Genomic DNA, 20546 nt, shown 5'->3' on the forward strand with positions numbered 1-20546 from the left:
TGCGAACTATGGATTCACGGATTACGGATTGCAAATTTCGAGCTGGGAGCGGACGCGTGCTGGCGGGCGAATACGCTTTTCATAAATGCAGTCAAATTGTGCCGACGGACGCTGCTCTGCTCTGCCCGCTGCCAACTCTCTGTCGCTTGTTGGTGGTTTTTGGCAGTTGGAGTGAGCCGGAAACAAGTCAAACCAGTTATCCGCCGCGACGCTGACGACTCTGCCGACTTCCTTCCTAATTCGGTTAACGAGCCAGTTTGCCAGTTTGCCAGTTTGCCAGCTTGTTTGAACCTAACCTACCATAATACCACCAGCCCGTCTCTTCTGGTTGGTCCACCCTTATGAGTGCCGTCCCACTCAGACCGCACATGCGCCTCGTTGCCTCTCGCTCGGGGAAACAGGTTTCGCTCTGCTCGCTGATGGGCAGCACTGGTCGAAAAGTGAGGCAGGGGGCGTGGTCGTGGCCAACTGCCATTGGTCGGTGGCCAGAGTTTGCCCCATGCCACTGGGATCCAGTTTCCAGCTGGCATTTGCGACGACATTTTAAATGGAAAACGTTTTGCTTTTGGGGTTTTTTATTAGATGAGAGCATGAAGAGAATGTATTTTTATTTTGATTGTGTCTATTTTCGGGTTAGCCAAGCGTTTCCACTCTGCCATTGGCCATCTCCCTTGCTCTTTTACGAACTTCCCCAGAAGTGCGAGTGAGTCCGCTGTACAGAGATCGAAGCCCCTGCCGACTCTTTCCTCGGGAAGTGCAAATGTGGCAGATTAATAGCACAATTGGAAATAGCGTTCTGTCAGCTTGAGTTCACAAAGCAGCGGATTTCGGGGGCAGGGTAAGTCTGCCCCTACTTCCCAATGTCCCTGACTTCTGAGATCTTTATTAGCGCAAAGTGTTCTACGCGCTATCGCTTGGCTTTTGGCAGGCGGCGATAGCGATAAGGAGGCCCGAGCTTAAGCCACACGAAACCAATGCATTTGCCGCTGTCGTATACCCAAGCCATGGAAATGGAAATGCAAATTGCTTCTTCGGCGAATGCATCAGCTCAGGCATTTTCCACAAGTTCACCCAATGGATTAATTGACAGTTTTTCTTGAGCACGAGCCATGTTACTTCTCGCCGGGATCTCAGGTGTTGTTAGAGCCGTCCTGGCATCCAAATGGGAATGCCTGGGATGCGTGTGTGGGCTAGAAGCGATTGCTTACTCCTTTTTTATCAGCAAAGATGCGTCTGGTTGTGGAATGTGCAGTAAGCAAATGAAGTGAAAATAAAAAAAGCTTGGAAAGTTAGTCATGATTAGGCAAATCAAGTTTTCGCATGTAAAGAAGGTTTGAGTTCTTTTTCATAATGTTTAATGTATGCAATTTGAAATTGCTCTAGGAAAAAGTTATTGAAGTTGTTACGCATAAATAACAAGTGGTTGTGGTTACTTTCTGTCCACATTTCATAAATTGTAGTTTATAACTGCAACATGACAAATAAAATTGGTTCTATGTTAAAAAAAATTAATTTTTCCCTAAGGTTTTGCATTAATTTAAATTTGCAGCCAAATCAAAAAACAAAATATTTCTTTAGGTACCATTTAAACTAAACTTTACAACTTTCTATTATTAAGTTTTCCTTCAAAAGTTTGTTTTTATACTCTGTTTTTACTAACTCAGTCTTTTATTTTATGAAAATCAACCAATTGTAAAAACGCACCGTTCACTTAGCATTTTAACAGCCTAGTCCTAGAAATAACGGTATTAAAAATTCATGCACTTAACTGGCCATGTTTCTGTGTCAGACACGAAAAAATCATGACCAAAAATGAAGAAAGGCAATTACTGCATATTGAATTGCCCACGCACACATTTACACAGACAAACACCAACAAACACACACATCTCAGATGAAAGGAATCAGGAAAAAGTCACAGGCGACCTCTCATTTCCCCTCGTGTCGCATCGCATTGTCATTGTTGCTTTTGCTGTTGCTGCTGCTGCTGCTGCTGCTGCTGTTGCTGGTGGGCCTTGTAGTCGACTAATTGGATTTCATTTGAGCAACAGCAGCGCAGAAACAATTGCCATAATAAAAACAACAACAGCCTCAATCCATGGCAATTGTAATGCAATTTTAATGCAAAACGAGAGGCGGCCAACATTTTTATTGCATTTTTACTTTTATTTCACATAATAGCAGGCAACAACAATAACTGCAGCGGCAGCAACAACAAGGAATTGGTGCTTGGTATGAATACGGAATGATGCCCAGACCACCACATCGCCTCTCCAAGGGCGGGGATTGCCGGAGGGGGTGGAGGTGGTTCCGATCCCAAGACAAGAACGGAGATGGCGATGGGCGGTGGATGGTGGATGGTGGCTAGGTGGTGGAAAATTAGTATGCAGCAGCGCACTGCAGTCGGAGGGCAGGGACACCAGCAAGAACAGGGAAACTGTGTAGCAACAACCAGAACAGAACTTAGCTTAAGTGTATCTATACGTACACTGCAAAGCTAAGTTGCAGAGCGGCGGCAGAGGAAGTAATAACTCAATAACCTCTAAAATAAAAGCCTTTGAACACTTTTCTGCCTACCGAAAGATATGGTCTAACAAGTCCCAGAGTAACATGACAGACTTTCGCGATTTGTGGGCGTTAAAGTCAGCGTGCCGCTGCGTAAGTATCTCTGGAATCAGCATGTCGAGTCCTAAACCTCTAGATTTTATAGTTTCCGAGATACCGACGTTCATACGGACGGACATGGCTAGATCGACTCGGCTATTGATCCTAATCTAGAATTTATATACTCTATAGGGTCCAAAAAACTCTTTTTTTTCCTATGCCTTACTTTTTAACGAATACAATATACTTTTTACCAAAAGAGTAACGGGTATAATAAATCAATAGATGGTATCGACGGCCAAACCACAGAAACTTACCACAGAAACTATCGCTCCAGAAAAATAATTTTTTCACTTTTTATATTTGAAAAATATCTTGCAATATAGTTCTGGGAACTTGCTGGAATATTCACACTGCATTTCCAAAAAGCACGAGAACGATCAAGGTAAGCTAGGAAGTTAAAAAATGTACTGGGACACAATTCCATTTTTAAAATGGGCGTAAATATGAATTCGATATAACTTGCATTGTTAATTAGCGTTAAATAGAATTAATATTTGGAATTGTTCTTTTTTTTTTAGCCTGATACTTTTGATATTATTGACAATGGCCAGTATCGATTTTCAAACCTATCGAAAGTGCACACAATCGAGGTTTCTCCAATCGTATATATACGTACAATGGGTGTCAAAAAAAATAAATTAGATGAGGTAGCGCTAGGTAATGCACTTTTTCCAATTTAATAATTCTCTTGGTTCTAGCCCAAGTACAAAATGAGCCAAAGGAAGTCATCCTATGCTGTTTGACTCTCATTTTGAATTTGTTGATTTGAACCTTTACAATTTTATTGGTCAAGTCGCGAAGATGAAATCGGACAATTGGGCGCCGTCACAACTGATTGCGATCCGAGCTCGTTTTAGGGCATTTTTATCACTTCGGCAAGAACTTCGGGCGACAGATTCTCGCACTCGTGTCGAGTTTGGTTCATCCAAAACACAAAAAAAAAATAAATTGGAACGGTTAAATCGGGCGATCTTAAATCAGTGCAAATCGCCAAAACGAGAGATGAGGCGACCCGGGAAAGCCGCCTTCGGTTGTTGGAACCGCATTCCACTATGATTTGGGTCGAAAATCGTCCTTTTCGATTATTTTGCGTTCTTCGGTAGTATAACGCTTGTTCACTTGCAGTCTACATATGTCTTGTCCTCTAATGTCAAAACAGATTTGACGTTGGCGGCCATATGCAAAAATAAGAGCATCTTCCGATAGGGAAGATTTGTATACATAATAAAAAGAACCAGTTTTGGGGCAAGGCAACGATAGTGTTGTCGAAGCTATGCACTCGTGTTTCTTTGCTTATAAAGTAAAAATGCCGTGAATTGTGGATAATATTTTTGAACTCAAATAATTTGAGGCTTCAGAGCTTAAAACTGGTGAAGAAGTTTAAAATAGGAAGGTATTTTGTATTCGTTAAAAAGTATGTAACAGGTAGAATGAAGCGTTTCCGATTCTATAAAGTATTTTATTTCTTAAACAGGATTAATAGCCGAGTCAATCTAGCCATATCCGTGATTTCGGATATTATAAAATCTTGAGATTTCGGGTTTGGCTTGCAGATTCTAGTTGTTCTCTCGCAGTGCAAGTTTATTTTAAAACGTTTAAAACGCCAAAACATGCCATGTCACTCTGGGACATTGTAGAGATTAGGTGATGGGCTGTATATATGTGTTTTGGTCATATCTACCGGTAGACAAAGATTTTACAAATCAGGCTCTTATTTTAAACGGTATTAAGTTAATCGGCTCTGCTCCAGTTTTCACTTCCGAAAGATTCTCATGGAATCTAAATTCCCTCTGTTAATTCTCTGTTAACTTCTGAATAAAACACTCGGAAACTCCGCCAAGAATTAGGATGAAGGATTTAGATCCGCAAGCACAGAAATTAATTGTTTAAAAATACTTTGCTATAAGTTAAAATGCGAATGTTATTATTACCGTACCTTTAATATTTTTAAAGCAATATTACTAAAAAACAAGAAGGAAAGCAAACTTCGGCAAGCCGAAGTTCATATACCCTTGCAGCTATTGCATTAATTAAATACTTTTGAAAACATTTAAATTATGATTTACTTGAGTATGTGCTGAAAAACATTGAAACTATGATGATTTGCAGCTCAATTATTAGATAGTTATTTTATATATTTTTATTATTTCTATGGGAGCTATATGCTATAGACGTCCGATTTTGATAAAATTTATACCAAAATTCTGAAATAATTAAACATTGCTATATGTCGAAGAACTAAACAAAAAATTAAAAAACAGAAAAGTTATAATTTTTTTTCATTTATTTTTCCGATTGTTCCTATGGGAGCTATATGCTATAGTCGTCCGATTTTGATGAAATTTAAACCGTAATTCTGAAATATTAAACCATTACTATATCTCGAAGAACTAAACAAAAAATTAAAAAACAGCAAAGTTATAATTTTTTTCATTTATTTTTCCGATTGTTCCTATGGGAGCTATATGCTATAGTCGTCCGATCCGGCTCGTTCCAACTTATAGAAAGACAACTTTTGAGAAAGTTTCATGCAGATAGCTTTAAAACTGAAAGACTAGTTTGCATATAAACGGACGGACAGACGGACGGACAGACGGACATGGCTAGATCGACTCTACTAGTGATGCTGATCAAGAATATATATACTTTATAGGGTCGGAAACGTCTCCTTCACTGCGTTGCAAACTTCTGACTGAAATTATAATACCCTCTGCAAGGGTATAAATATTTAGTTTAAATATAACATATAAGAGTTTTTAAAATTTATTTTGTGGTTGCGTTTTAAAATCAGTTCGATTCCAGCCTTCAGCATTTTTGCAAATTTTTGTCCGTCCTATTCTAGTTTCCGAAAGAATTTAGGAGAGAGCGTCATGGTACAAAAAAAAAGTACTTTCCTGAGACTTATTTTTATCAAGCCTTTTGTGTTCGTTTATGGCAAGAAATGTATTTAACCAAAAAAAGTTTAAAGTGGTTTTTGTTCTTATTACGCTTCATTTAATATACTAAATATGCAAAACGTATTTTGTGGGGATCTTTTTTATGGTTTTTGGCAACTCCGATTCTCAACACTACTTGTGAAAAGTTTACACCACTGCCACCAGAAGCTTCCAGCACTGGTTAAAAAGAGGCTTTTTTTGTGACGGCCAATGCTAGGTCCTTTGATTTATGCTTTAAATTAGTGTACCATTAATGCCATTAGCTGAGGTACAGCGGGCCAAATTTTGATTTAAAAATGTAACTAATCAAAGGCCTTTAAGAATTGCCAGTCAGCTAATTTTTTTTGGCAAAAAAGGGACCAAAGGGAAACTCAATGGCAAATCCCCAAATGGATAAGGAAAATCCGAAAATGGTATTAAATTCACTTTCGAGTAAAAACTGCAACAGACCTGTATAACTTTGTTGTTATTAAACATATACGACATAACTTATTTTCTATTAAGAATAAAAACATTAAAAAGAAAACACATTTTTGATTTTATAAAAATCAGCTTTGTCTTGGTATGATTAGTCTAAGGCCTGAGAAATTTAGGTGTAAGGCTTACAGGAAAATGACTGCCTCTTGCGTCGCTTCGACAAAATTATCTCAGTGTATTTCGTGTAACTGCAGCCTTAGTTTCGGTTGTATAAGTGCTTTTTCCGCCAACATTGCCTGGACTTGCCACTTGACTTTATTGGCAACTTCATGGAATATTCAAGAGCAAAGTTTTGCAGAAGGGCCTCCGAATAATACCGCCCCAGGAGCCGCTCCTGCTGCTGGCACCATTGCCAGTTTCATTTGAAATGCATTTTTATTTGGCTCATATACAAATGGCGGAACATTTGGTAGTGGGGGATGGGGTGCGATCCAGTCTGGTGTGACGCTGGGCCTTTCGGGGAGTGGCGCAGGGCACTTTAAATGCCAATACTGATTATGGCACCTCCCAACCTCCATTTTTTCCTCGTTTAGCTGTCTCACTTTTTCTCAGGATGTCGCAGCCGGGATTTTATTTGCGGTCAGGGCTTGGCTATTATTGGTGACAGTTTAACCTTTATGCGAATTTCTGTCAATTGCATATGAACCAGTGAATACTTGCGTGAATGGCAAAGATCTTCCCTTAACTTTAAAATCTATGAAGTTGTGTTGATTTTGGGATACATTTTCAAATTGTTTTTTTGGAAACGATTTGATTTAGTTTAAAAATAAAAACTATATACTCGTCATACTTTATACGAGTCGATTCAGCCATATCTGTGCGTCCGTTCGTCTGTCTTTTTTCGATAGCAGGTAGTATAGAATTCGGAACGGGCCGGGTCAGACGACTATATCAAATAGTTACCATAATTAGAATCGAAAAATAAATGAAAACCCGAAAAGAAGCAAGCTTCGGTAATATTTTTTAAAACACGTAAATTATATGCGTATATATTAAAAAAAAACAATCAAGCTGTGATTATTTTGACTTCAATTATTCAATTGTTCGTATGGGAGCTATATGACATCGTTTTCCGATTTGAATAAAATTAAAAGCGTAATCTGAACAATTAAACCATTTCTATGTCCAAAAGAATTTAAAAAACAAGTAAGAAAGCAAACTGAAGCAAGCCAAAGTTCATATTCCCATGCAGCTATTACAAAAACTAAATATTCTTGAAAACATTAAAATTAGCATTTACTTGCGTATATTTTTAAAAACATTGAAGCTATGATGATTTGCAGCTCAATTATTCGATAGTTTTTATGGCAGCCATATGATATCGTTTTCCGTTTAATAAAATTAAAAGCGTAATTCTGAACTATCAAATTATTAATAAGTCAAAAAGAATTAAAAAAAAATTGTATTTTCTAAAATATTTAACCATAATATATTTCGAAGAATTATAAAATTAAAATTACCCTTGAAGAGGGTAGAGAGAGAGAGTCGATCTAGTTATGTCCGTCCGTCCGTCCGTTTCTACGCAAAATATTCTCTCAGTTTTAAAGCTAACTGCATGAAACTTTCCCACAAGTTTTCTTTCTATTGCAGGTAGTACATATGAACATAGGAACAATCGGAAAAATAAATTTTAAAAATTTCAAGCTTGCTGTTTTATAATTGTTTTTTTTTAGTTTTCGACTTATAGTAATGGTTAAATATTTAAAATTAAATTTAATCAAAATCGGACGACTATAACATAGAGCTCTCATAAAAACATGACAGTATAGCTGCCATAGGAACTATCGAATATTTGAGCTGCAAATCATCATAGCTACAATGTTTTTAAACATATAATGAAATAATAAACCATTTATTTACATTGAAAAACAAAATACAAAATTAAGAAGCAGAAAAGTTATAATATTTATCCAGATTGTTCATGGATCTTATAGTCGCCCGATCGTTTCCACTACCTGCAATTGGATACTTTTGGAAGTGTTTCATTCAGATAGCTCAAAAATTGAGAGACTAGTTTACGTAGAAACGGTCGGACAGACGAACATGGCTAGGTCGATTTTAGAACCCTAGTAATGCTGATAAATAATGTATATACTTTATGGGGTCGGAAATGTCTCTTTTACTGCGTTGCTAGCTTCTGACTGACTATAAAAAAAATGAATAATCATTATTTCCACTATTTGGAAACTCACAGTAAAAGTTCTTTGAAAGTGTTTACTCTACCAAAATATTACTATTTTATATAATACAATATATTTAATAGATTTTTCCTTTATCTTGTATGACAACTTAAAGAAAGAAATCACTGTTGCTGATTTTTTGCGCTGGCTTGAGCCAAGTTAACAGAGACGTGGGATGCCGTTTTCTCTTCTTTGAAGCTAAAATACCTAAACGACACACTCTCCTGACCACAAGTCTGATTAATTATTGATGCGTTAATTTATCGCTTGGCAAATTGTGAGGCCAATTGACTAAAACAAAAACACACGCATTAAGCCAACACGAACCATTTTGGGCAGCCCGGCCTAATCGAAGTTAAGTGTGGAAAAACGGGTCGAGGTTCGGAAAACAATCTCGTCGGTCTAGGACCGGAACATGAGTTTTATTTCACCAAGGGAAGCGCTCTCTCTATGTGTTGAGGGAAATCACTTAAGTGAACACCCACCCAAACACTGAACGGTGACGGAACTGCCGTTTTTCTGGCACAAGCTCTTATTTAAACAAGAAAGCAAACTTTGGCAAGCAGAAGTTAAAATACTTTTTCATCGATTAAAAAATTTATAATATTCAGTTCAACGACTATAGTTTGATTTTTTTCTTATTTGTATAATGACAATAAGTCTGCGTCAATAGCGAACACCTAGAGAAAAATCATGGTAAATCCAAATTTTTTCACTCTGAATTAAACATTTTAGCCCCGAGGGGTGTTGTGTTTAAATCAAAGTGTGTAACATGATAATTTTTATTTTAAGTATGGAAAAATTAAGTTTTAAATTAAAAATGTTAATATTTACATCATCATGTTTATACCCTTGCAGAGGGTATTATAATTTCAGTCAGAAGTTTGCAACGCAGTGAAGAAGACATTTCCGACCCTATAAAGAATATATATTCTTGACAAGCATCACTAGGAGAGTCTAATCTAGCCATGTCCGTCTGTCCGTCCGTCTTTTCGTCCGTCTGCCCGTTCGTTTCTACGCAATCTGCATGAAAATGTCCCAAACGATGTCTTTCTATTGCAGGTAGTAGGTACGTAAGTCGGAACGAGCCGGATCGTGCGACTATAGCATATAGATATCTCATTTTTCGTCACAAAATCTGATATCAGTTATTTAATATGTTGAAGGTGCGATCTTTCGACTTTTTACCTCGTTTAAAGGTATTTTTGTTTGATATCAGACATTTTTGTTTGAAACATAGGCAAAGAACCCCAATATTGTGACCATGGTTTTTACAAAAAACTTTTACCTATACTTCAGTACTTATTTTTATTTTGACAAGACTTAAAGCTTAACTAAGAAGAACCAAACTTCGGCAAGTCCAAGCTTATATACCTTTGCAACTATTCCAAAAAATTAACATTTTTTAAAACAAAATATTTTGATTTTTTATGCTTTTATGTTTTACAATCAGTTATTTAATTTTGTGATCTGATAATAATAAAATAAACATTCTAAGACAATAAAACATTACTTTGTATCGAAGTATATTCAATTTAATTGAAAAACAGCCAAATTGTAATTTGTTTCATTTGTTTTCCGATTGTTCCCATGTATGATTTAGTCGTCCGATCCGACTCGTTTAAACTTCTACTAATAGTTTTAACACTGATAGGCTAGTTTGCGGAGAAAGGAGTGGAAAAACAATCGGATATGGCTAGATCAACTCTTCATATGATGCTGTTAGGGTCGGAAATGTGTCCTTCTGACTGAAATTAAAATACCACTTGTAAGGATATAAAAATTAAAGAGAAAGTTATCTGTCCCTATAGAATATTAAAATTTGAACAACTTCGTTGTTTTTAAGATATTTGCTTAGTTTTAAATTTAAATTTAAAACAATAACATTTAACAATTATTTAATGAAAATGTTTCTTTCTTTAACCTGAAACCATTTTTTTTAGCTTTTTCCTCACCAAATTGTTGGTGGATACTTTTAGGAGGAAATTCTTGCCTAGGCAGCGTTAACTTCTCCAAACTGAGAAAAGTAGCCGTTTTCGTTGCTTAATAACTTTCGAAACATTCACGCAGAATTTGTTATATACCCAAAGTTGAGAAATCTCAAGGGCTCTAAACGCAAAAAATTATATTTGCAAAAAAAATATAAAAAACATAAAAAAATAATTTTTAAACTATTTTATTTAGACCAATTATGTGCATGCTTCGTGATTAGCATTCGACAATACCTTTTTAATGACATTTATCACTTGTCTGTAGCTTTACTAGTTTTGAAGTTGTAGAAGAAACTTTGTTTATAACGACCTGCCCGACACAAAAAAAAATTATTCCAGAATTTTAAAACAAGTCCTTAAAATTTGTTGAAATTAAGAAACGATGTAGATAATTTTTGGGTTCATTCGACGCGTATTTTGAATAAAATTAAAACTGTGTTAAAAAAATTTAATATTTTATCAACCCAAGCTCTGTAACTTAAAAATGTTTCCTCAACCAATCAATTTTCCTAATCGATACCTTTCGATTGGTGTATTACTTGTCACGATCGGACCGTCACAGCAGCTTTTTATTTCTGCTGGTACAAAATAGTAGTCTCCTATACACACTACATGTTCTTTCGTCCATAGTGATTAAAATCGGACAACGATATCATATAGCTGCTTGTGAACATGAAATCATAAAAATTAGAATATTGCTTATTTAAAATATTTAATTTGTTGATATATATCAGATATTTTGTTTGTTGAAGCTGTGATTGTCACGATTTTTTTACCTCGTTAAAAGGTGTTTTTGTTTGATACATTATAAAAACGGAAATGTCTGCGTTGCAAACTTTTGACTGAAACTATAATACCCTCTGGAATGGTATACAAATTTTATTATTTATTGGGTGTATAAATAAGTTGGTGCAGTTTTTTGTACGGAAGTGGAAGCTTATTTTATAAATTGGTTACATTTTTAAGCTTTAAAGTATTGTCTATCTTTCTGGCAAATCACAGATTCCGCGTTGAAAGAAGTCTGGCCTTTTTTTTAAGATTCATGAGTCCATCCATTCTTGGACTTTATCGTAGTTTGAAAAGTGCTGGTCTGCCAGGCCATGAGCCATCAATCGGAACCGATGGTAATAGGAAGGTGCAATGTCTGGGCTATACAGAGGGTGTGGCAGGACTTCCCATCAAAGTGATTCCAAGTACCTTTTACCAAACCGACTGACAAGTGGTCGAAAAAACGGCGTTCTAGAAGCAATTGATAGGTAAGTTTCCGAACAGGCTTCCATTTTACTTTGCTACAATCATAAGGGTGATACTAATTAATTTCGCACCCACTCCCAACGCTGAAAAAGTCCTGCCTTTTATACAACGTCCTCAGGCACTTATACAAGCTAATGTATGTAAATACTTAATTTCATGTTTGTTGCATGTATATGGGTGTTTTTAATAAATAACTGATTTTTTTCACGCGCCTTGTGTTGTTTTTTTGGCGCACTTAACAAAGGATTTTCTTTCGTTCACCCTTGTGTTTTCCCACTCGCCACACTGTATCTTGCCCAATTTTGTGGGTGCCGTTAGAGCTGTTTTATAAATTAAATATGACCGTGCGCAATTCCAGTCCAGGATTTGTGCCGCAAACGCAAATTTGGCGCAATTTTCGGAGCCGGGTTAAATGGGTTTTGTGCGGGGAGCCTGGTGTTGATTGTGTGGGTAGGAGGATTTCGTTGGGAAGATTCTGATTGCGATTGTCTGAATGTGTGACACACCGTTAAGCAGATCATTTGTAGGCAGTTTTTGTACGATAACGATTACAATTTCCGCACATTTCTCTGGGATTGTGTGCGATTAGCTTCCAAATTAATAAATCATTCCTGGCTTCTTTACAATGGGGGAGTCATGATTTTTATTCTTCTAAGTGGTTTTTTGGTGTGCGATTTGACCTGGTTGATTTTTCCAGAGGGTGCATAATATGTAGGTCATAAATTCACTGAACAGGAAGTCGTGCTATATACCGAAAATTAATTAGTAAACAACACCAGTTTAATTAATATAACCATCAGGTACATCAGGTATTTTCAAGATTAAATATGGTTAAATATTCCAGAATTACGCTTTTATTTTGTCAAAATTGGGCGACTATATCGTATATACAAAAAAAAAAATTATAGCTTTTGCAATTTTTTAATATTTTTTATTTTTATATTTTTTGATATTTAGAATTACGGTTTTAGTTTCATTAAATTCAAACGACTTTAACATAAAGCTATGCAAAATATATAATCTTGATCAGTAGACAGAAAATGTTGAAAGTCTAGCTACATTTTAGAATTAATTCAGTAAGCAAGTCCCCTGTCGGCGCCTTGCCGCTGCTCTGCCGGCAAAACACTATCTTATGGTCATAAGATAGGGCCGTGGTGATCGCTTGTGTAGCGAGACAGAACGAAATATCTGGTGGGTGGGGGTTCTTCACGCTCTTAGCTTTTACACAGTGAGAATTCTGACATTCTCAGCTGAGTTGAATACAAGAACGAAACTTTTGAAACAATGTTCTTAATGTTCTCGAATCAAGTTCAATTGGTTTTTGTAATAAGAACGCCGTTGTAAAAACAAAAACATTCCGTTCTTAAAATGGTTGGACTAAGGAGTAAGTGTCTTGGAACATCAAACATTGGGTAAGATCCGGGTTTAAATCCCAGACATGGTAATCAATTTATTCTTTTCTAAAATGTGATGCCAGTATGGCGCAACCGACTAATGCGTCTACGAATCCAGAAACCTTTTCTGTTTCCTTTACTTATCAGTTTATGAAATTTCCCACTATACCAATTTAATACCAAAATTTTAGTTACTAATTCAATACGAAAATTTTCTTAAAACCTGAAGATTTGCGCTAACACGGTTTTAAGAACGAGTGTTTTCAGATTTAGAACAATGTTCTTGGTTTTTCTCTCTGTGTAGTGTTGACAATGCAGTTCGAATTGTTCTATGGGGTAATATGTATATATACAAGATGGCACATAAATAGATTCGACATTGTGATGTCAACTGGGCATTGTTGGACAGTTAAATGTATATTCACAATTAACATATTTTTATATCGATTGCATATATGTGTACATAACAACAATTCAAAGCAACAACAATAAAACGAAAAACTTCTTGATGTGCGGTGGAGTTGACCAAAAATCGTAAAAAAAAAAATTGTTTAAAAAAAATTTAAAATTTTTTACAATTTTGAGGCACAGATTGAATTTTTTGTAAAAGGCGATTCGATAACTACAACTTTGCCAATGACACAGACATGTATTTCTCTCGGTTAACGAGATAAAACCGTATCAAAAGTTTGAAAAGTTGCGGAAAAAAATGGATAATAGCATAAAATCTAATCCCAAACCAATTTGGCAAAAGTAATAATGCACAATTTCTAGTTCTTGTAAGTACTTTCTGCGGAGATTTTCACAAATTGGTTTCTGATTTCGAACTCGTTCAATGCTTTAAGCTTTTATTTGGCTCTCCGTTTTCGAAGATGCCCTCCATAATAAAAATTTTCCAACTTTTTATTGGGAAGTACATTTTTGTAAATCAGTTGTTGTACATGTGCAGGGTTGTACGGAAATATTTTTCCACATATGGGTTATTCTCTAGAAAAGTCAACCGCAGCCAAAAAATTCAAAGTCCATATATATATAAGTTCTTTTCACATATTTTTATATGGAATCTATTAAATTTAACTAATTATAGCTAACTTTGCTTTACTCATAACACTTTTTAAAAATTTCGATGCAAAATCGTAAAATTGCGAAAGTTTTGTTTTGAACATTTCTATTGCAGATTTTTTTTTGTAATTTGCTTAAACAGAGTTGTTATGCATTAATATTGGCGCTTTTAAGTCTTCGTTTATATTCAAAGAACAAAAAAAATGTAAAAGAAATGATGCGATTCTATCGCTGTCGCGTCCATCAGTGCCAAATATTCTTGAAAGCATTAAAGTAATGATTTATTTGCGTATATGTTTAAAAACATTGAAGCTACGATGATTTGAAACTCAATAATTCGATCGTTCCTATGGCAGCTATACGATATCGTTTTCCGATATGAATAAAATTAAAAGCGTTGTTCCAAACTATTAAATTATTAAAAAAATTGAAAAATAGAGAAGTTAAACTTTTATTTATTTGTTTTTTCTTTTTTTTAATATTTTGATTGTTTCCATGGGAACTAAATGATATGGCTGTCCGATTTGGATGAAATTAAGAACGTAAAATTAAAACATTTAACCATTACTATATATCGAAGAACTAAAAAAAATAAAAAAAACAGCAGACTTATAATTTCTTTTCAATTATTATTCCAATTGTTCCTATGGGAGCTATATGCTATAGTCGTCCGATCCGGCTCGTTCCGACTTATGTAGTTCCTGCAATAGAAAGACAACATTTGGGAAAGTTTTAAGCAGATATCTTTAAAACTGAGAGACTAGCTTGCGTATAAACGGACGGAACGGACGGACAGAAGGACATGGCTATATCGACAGTTCTAGTGATGCTGATCAAGAATATCCTCTGCAAGGATACACGCAGCTTTGAAATTATTAAGTAACAAGGTTGATTTTATTGCGCATTTTACTGTTTTAAGCAGCTTAAGATATTTCGCATGGTTAAGTAAATTTTGTTTTAACACATACATTTTAGTTATAAATATTACATTTTAAAAATGATTTTAATATAACTTTTTACATTTTGAATTTGTTGGCTATTTTAAAAATTTTGCAATGTAACTCTTTTAATTAATAAATATCTGTCGGAATGTTTGAAGGAATGTTAGTTGTTTTTACTTTTTTAAAAAAGCCATTAGACGGGTTTTTTTGAGTTTATTAATTTTAAAAAAACTTTATTCATTTTGAATTTGTTTGTTAAATGTTGTTAATAATTTGTACAGAAGACCTTAAATCAAATTTTTTATTAAAGTACACCAGTTCCATGACCAAAACCGAAAAACACAGCTCTGACCCCTAAAATTAAAAAAATTATTCTTGTCATTTTACTCAAAAAAGCTCTAGTAAGAATTTTTCTATCATCAAATTGGTTTAACACAGATTTCTACTTACTCAAATAAGCTTAAAATGCAAATTAAAAATATATGAAATGGATTGAATTTTAAAACGCTAAATAACTCCCAAGAAACGAATTTAAAAAAAAAAAAGCGTTTTATATCAAAAGTTGAGTATTTCCAAAAGATACAAGGACTCGAAAATATAAACAAACCTATACTGGCGATTTAAGAAAAAAACCGATAAAATGTAAACACAGAAACCTAATTTGGTCATTATTCCATAAATATTTAACTAGAAGAAAATATATTAAGAAAATGAAAATAGCACTTAAAAATACGTTTTTAACTATATAATATAAGAATAATTTTTTTCGCACTTACTTCCTTATTTCTCTAGAACCAAATGACTTTCTATAACGCTTAGTATGCACAAACTCTTTTAAAAACGATACTTTTAGATCGGACTATTCCGGTGCTCATCGTCACTACGTGGACGGCCGTCCACAGTGATATTTTACAAAAACTTAAGTTTTTAATATCTTGTTGACACATAAAAATAATTAAATATGCCACGCTTGTAAACGCCTAACTAAACACAACACGAGCTTAAAGTTTTCGTTTAAGCCTTTTTGACTCAAGCCTCCATAAAATGACTAATCAAATGACTCCACCAACGACATAGAAATTAAAAAAGCAAAATATGACATTTAAGTGCCGTAAAAATGCTGATCGTAAAAGTGTTTTGGTTTCTACAACCCGTTTGACTTTGATTTGCATATACAAATTGGCTAAATGCATTTTAATCGCCACGATGGGGCTAAAAATATTAAACCAAAACGTTCCTCTACTGTACAAAATAGTTATCTCCAAAAGTAAGTTGCTTAATTTGTTGGCACAGCCCGATCAGGCATATAAGTCCCTTAGGGCATTCGGCGGGGAATTGGGAATGGTTTCTGAGCGACCTTTCTACCTGCCTTCGACCCAAACAGTTAGGTACATAGGTATGTGTTATAGCCATGCACGCTTGCGTCATGTTGGACTTTTCTGAGATGCAATTTGCTTATCGACACTCCGAAAACGACCGGAGAAATGCGAGTCTCCTGGACTCGCCTTAATGATTTTATTGGTATGGCCCACGTTGACGGCGACGCCGTTGCAATCAATTAGCTTTGTGACCTGTTTCTCTACCTCTCCCACCTGCCCACCCCAGTTCTTTCTGCCGCTTGTTGCTCACTCTGTTATTCTTATCACTGTGACGCGCTTGTTCATAAACGAGCTGGAGCTGACACCGAAGCTACACTCCGAGATTTTGATGCGAAAGATTTTGAAATTCTCGGAGGGACGATTTTTTTTTTTTTATAAAAACGAGAACGGAAGCAAAGTTCGGCCAGTGGAAGTTTTAATCTTCTCTCAGTAATACAAAGATCTCTATGGACGACAGTACATGTAATGATTATGCGCACCAAGAGCGTGTGCATAGGAGACCACTATATATAGCCCTAGAACTGAAAATCTGCTGTGATAGTCCGATCGTAACGAGTAATACACCAATCGAAAGGTATCGCTAAATGAATAAGGATTGCATACCAAGACATTGGGAAATTAATTGGTTCAGGAGAAAGGGCGGAAAAAGTGACATACTAACCATTTTTTTAAGTGGAGTTCTTGAGCTTGGGTGCGTAAAATATTAAATTAAATATTTAAATTTTGTTCTTGCTTGGATCCGATCCTCCGTTCCGTGTTTTCCGTGTCGTTTTTTAGTTTCCAAAAAAATTCAAGGACTTGTTTAAGAATTCTGGATTGATTTTGTTTGTTTTGGGCAGGTCGTCACAAAAAAAGTTTGTTTTACGACTTTTTGAAAAACTAGCTATTAAGCGGGAAATCGCTAAAAATATTAAAACTGGTCACGGCTTTAATTCCAAAACTAGTAAAGCTACAGACAAGTGAAAAATGTATTGTCAATCGCTAATCACGAAGCATTTTTTTTCAAATTTTTTAATACTTTTTTACGTTTTTAGAGATTTTTTCAACTTTTAGTATATAACAAATTTTTCTCCATGAATGTTTTCGAAAGTTATTAGGCAACGAAAACGGCTACTTTTCTCAGTTTGGAAAAAATGAACCCTGCTTAAACAAGAATTTCCTCCTTAAAGTATCCACCACCGATTTGTTGAGGAAAATGCTATAAAAACATGGTTTCAGGTTAAGGATGAAAAATTTTCATTAAATAGCTCTAAGATATTAATTAATGTTTTAAATTTAAATCTAAAATATTATCTTAGTTTAAGCAAACTTATTTGAAATCAGATACCTTGAAAAAAAATGAGCAAGATGTAAGCAAATATCTTAAAAACAAGATCAAGCCATGTCCGATTGTTTGTCCACTCGTTTCTACGCAAAATAGCCCACCGGATTTAAAACTATAAGTAGTAGTTAAAAACTACTACTAAAACTACTCATTCAGATTCTATCGGGAAAATATATGAAAAAATTTTAATTTGGCTGTTTTACTATTGATTTGAATATACTTCGTTACAAAGTAATGGTTTAGTGTTGCAGAATTACGGTTCTTATTTTTTAATAATCAGACCACGATATCAAATAGCTGCTTGTAATTCTTAAAAGCATAAAAATCAAAATATTATTGCTTTAAAAAATTGTAATTTTTGGAATAGTGACATGGGTATATAAACTTGGAGTTTTGGAAGATTGCATACTTTTTGATAGTTAAGCTTGAAAGTCTAGTATGTTTAAACAAAATAAGTACTGAAGAATAGGTAGAAGTTCTTTTGTAAAAACCATGGTCACGATTTTGGGGTAATTTGAGTATATTTAAAAAAAAACTCCTGATATCAAACACAAGCACCTCTTAACGAGGTAAAAAAGTCGTGACGATCGCACCTTTAACATATAAAATATCTAAAATAAAATTTTGTAACGAAAAGGTGTATTTATTTAGTCGAATGCTTATTGATTTTTTGTCACAAAATTTGATGACAGATATTTTTTAACTCTTTAAGAGATGTTTTTGTTTGATTATTAATTAAAAGAAGTGTTATGTATACTCTTGGAGCTTTTAATTTATCTTGAGACACATGTGAACTTATTTACAGTGATATACATTATTTTAAAAGAATAAAAGTATCTTGCAAAACAGTCAATACACTAAGCAATATTATAAACTCATTTATTGATTCCTTTTATAAAAATAAAATTATCTTGCAATAACCCAATACACTAAGCATTATTAAAAACTCCGTTTTTTTTAATCCTGAACTCTAAATACCTAATAGCTTATGCTTAAAAAATATTAAACATAAAACATTTCTTTGTGTTTTAAAAAAATTACAGAAGATTAACTTTATTATTTTTCAGTGCACCGCCTTAAGCAATTTAAGGTAGAGATGCCCTGGAGTGGTTTTCATTCCTCACCCTTACTCTCTCATTTTTGATGCATCGATATGTGAGCGACTTGTATTGTTGTTTTTGTATGATTATTGTTATGGCGCCGTTTCTTAAAAGCTTTTTGCTCAAAACGTATTTTAAATGTTAATTAAAATCTGTCTTTAACAAATCATTAACAAGTTTTTGGTCGAGGTGTTAAAAATTTAATTTGAAAAAGAATTCTCGACATTCGCCTGGTACGACATTAAAAAGTCAGCCAATGTGCAGTAATTAATTAGTTTGCAACTGACACAAAAATAAAAATATAACATCATTTTTCAAATTGCTGTGCGAATTAGCGTTTTCCATTTATTTTTTCTACGTTTCTCCTTTTCTTCTTCGGTGTATAACAAATGAAAATTTTTATCTTTGCTGGCCGTTTCTTCCCAAAAAAATTATAATTGGCAAAAAGGATGTCGGTATGGTCGGGATCGGGCCCGTTCATCATGTAAAATGCTCTTCGGTTAAAATAGAAAAGCTCCATGGGAGATGGGGTTGTCTGGAGAGAAAGCATGGGGGGACGTGAGTCACAGTTCATTAATTTCTTATGGCCTCGTGCCGGTGTCAGCCGTAAAGCCTCGTCCAGGTGTTGGGAAATGCATTCAGCAGCCTGGAGCATGGTCTGCAGCATGAACATCGCCTGGGCGAACTGACAAATGAAACTTGTTTGCTCCTCCGCCGAGTCCCAAAGCTGTGGCAAGTGGGAGTTACACGAACTGCGAGTAGGACTGCAGCTAATGGTAATAGAACAACCTCGTAGTTGCACAAACCTCTTAAATATTTCAAAATGGCCGCCTTATCATTAGTGGAAGAATGATGAACATCGAATCAGAGGGTTCCCAAATAGGTGTGAAAATGAGTAGGCCCGTGAAACTCCATTCATTCATTCATTATATTTGCCATGGCTTAAGGTAACATTAAATTTTTCATCATATCTTAAGTGAAAAAAAACTTATGAATTTTTTAAAGATGAGTTCAACTGTATTCACAAGGCATTTCATTTTATGAACAGGCTATAAAAAAAAAACAAAGAACAAGAAAAACAAGAAAGAAAGCAAACTTCGGCAAGCCGAAGTTCATATACCCTTGCAGCTATTGCAAAAATTAAATATTTTTGAAAACATTAAAATTATGATTTACTTGCATTTCTGTTTAAAAACATTGAAGCTAAATTTGATGATTTGCAGCTCAGTTATTCGATAGTTTCTATGGCAGCTATATGATATCGTTTTCCGATTTTAACAAAATTAAAACCGTAATTCTGAACTGTCAAATTATTAAATAGTCAAAAAGAATTAAATAAAAAAAGCTACAAAATAAAAAAGTTAAATTAAAAAAAAACAAGAAAGGAAGCAAACTTCGGCAAGCCGAAGTTTATATACCCTTGCAGTTATTGCAAGAATTAAATATTTTTGAAAACATTAAAATTATGATTTACTTGCGTATATGTCTAAAAACATTGAAGCAATGATGATTTGCAGCTCAAATATTAGATAGTTATTTTATATAATTTTAATTTGTATAATTTTTTTTTTTTAATATATGTCGAAGAACTTATAGAAAAATTTAAAAACACCAAAGTTTTAATTTTTTTTATTTATTTTTATGATTGTTCCTATGGGAGCTATATGCTATAGTCGTCCGATTTTGATGAAATTTAAACCGTAACTCTGAAATATTTAACTATTTCTATATCTCGAAGAAATAAAAAAAAATTAAAAAACAGAAAAGTTATAATTCTTTTTCATTTATTTTTATGATTGTTTCTATGGGAGCTATATGCTATTGTCGTCCGATTTTGATGA

General features: G+C 34.5%; 1 pseudogene; it reads right to left on the reverse strand.

Moving 5' to 3' along the window:
* Window positions 1-10: 10 nt before the first annotated feature.
* LOC128265750 (uncharacterized) overlaps window positions 11-20546 on the reverse strand; it is a 37737-nt pseudogene continuing 17201 nt past the window's right edge.

Source organism: Drosophila gunungcola, chromosome 3R (assembly GCF_025200985.1).
Source record: "Drosophila gunungcola strain Sukarami chromosome 3R, Dgunungcola_SK_2, whole genome shotgun sequence".
Classification (NCBI taxonomy): Eukaryota; Metazoa; Arthropoda; class Insecta; order Diptera; family Drosophilidae; genus Drosophila; species Drosophila gunungcola.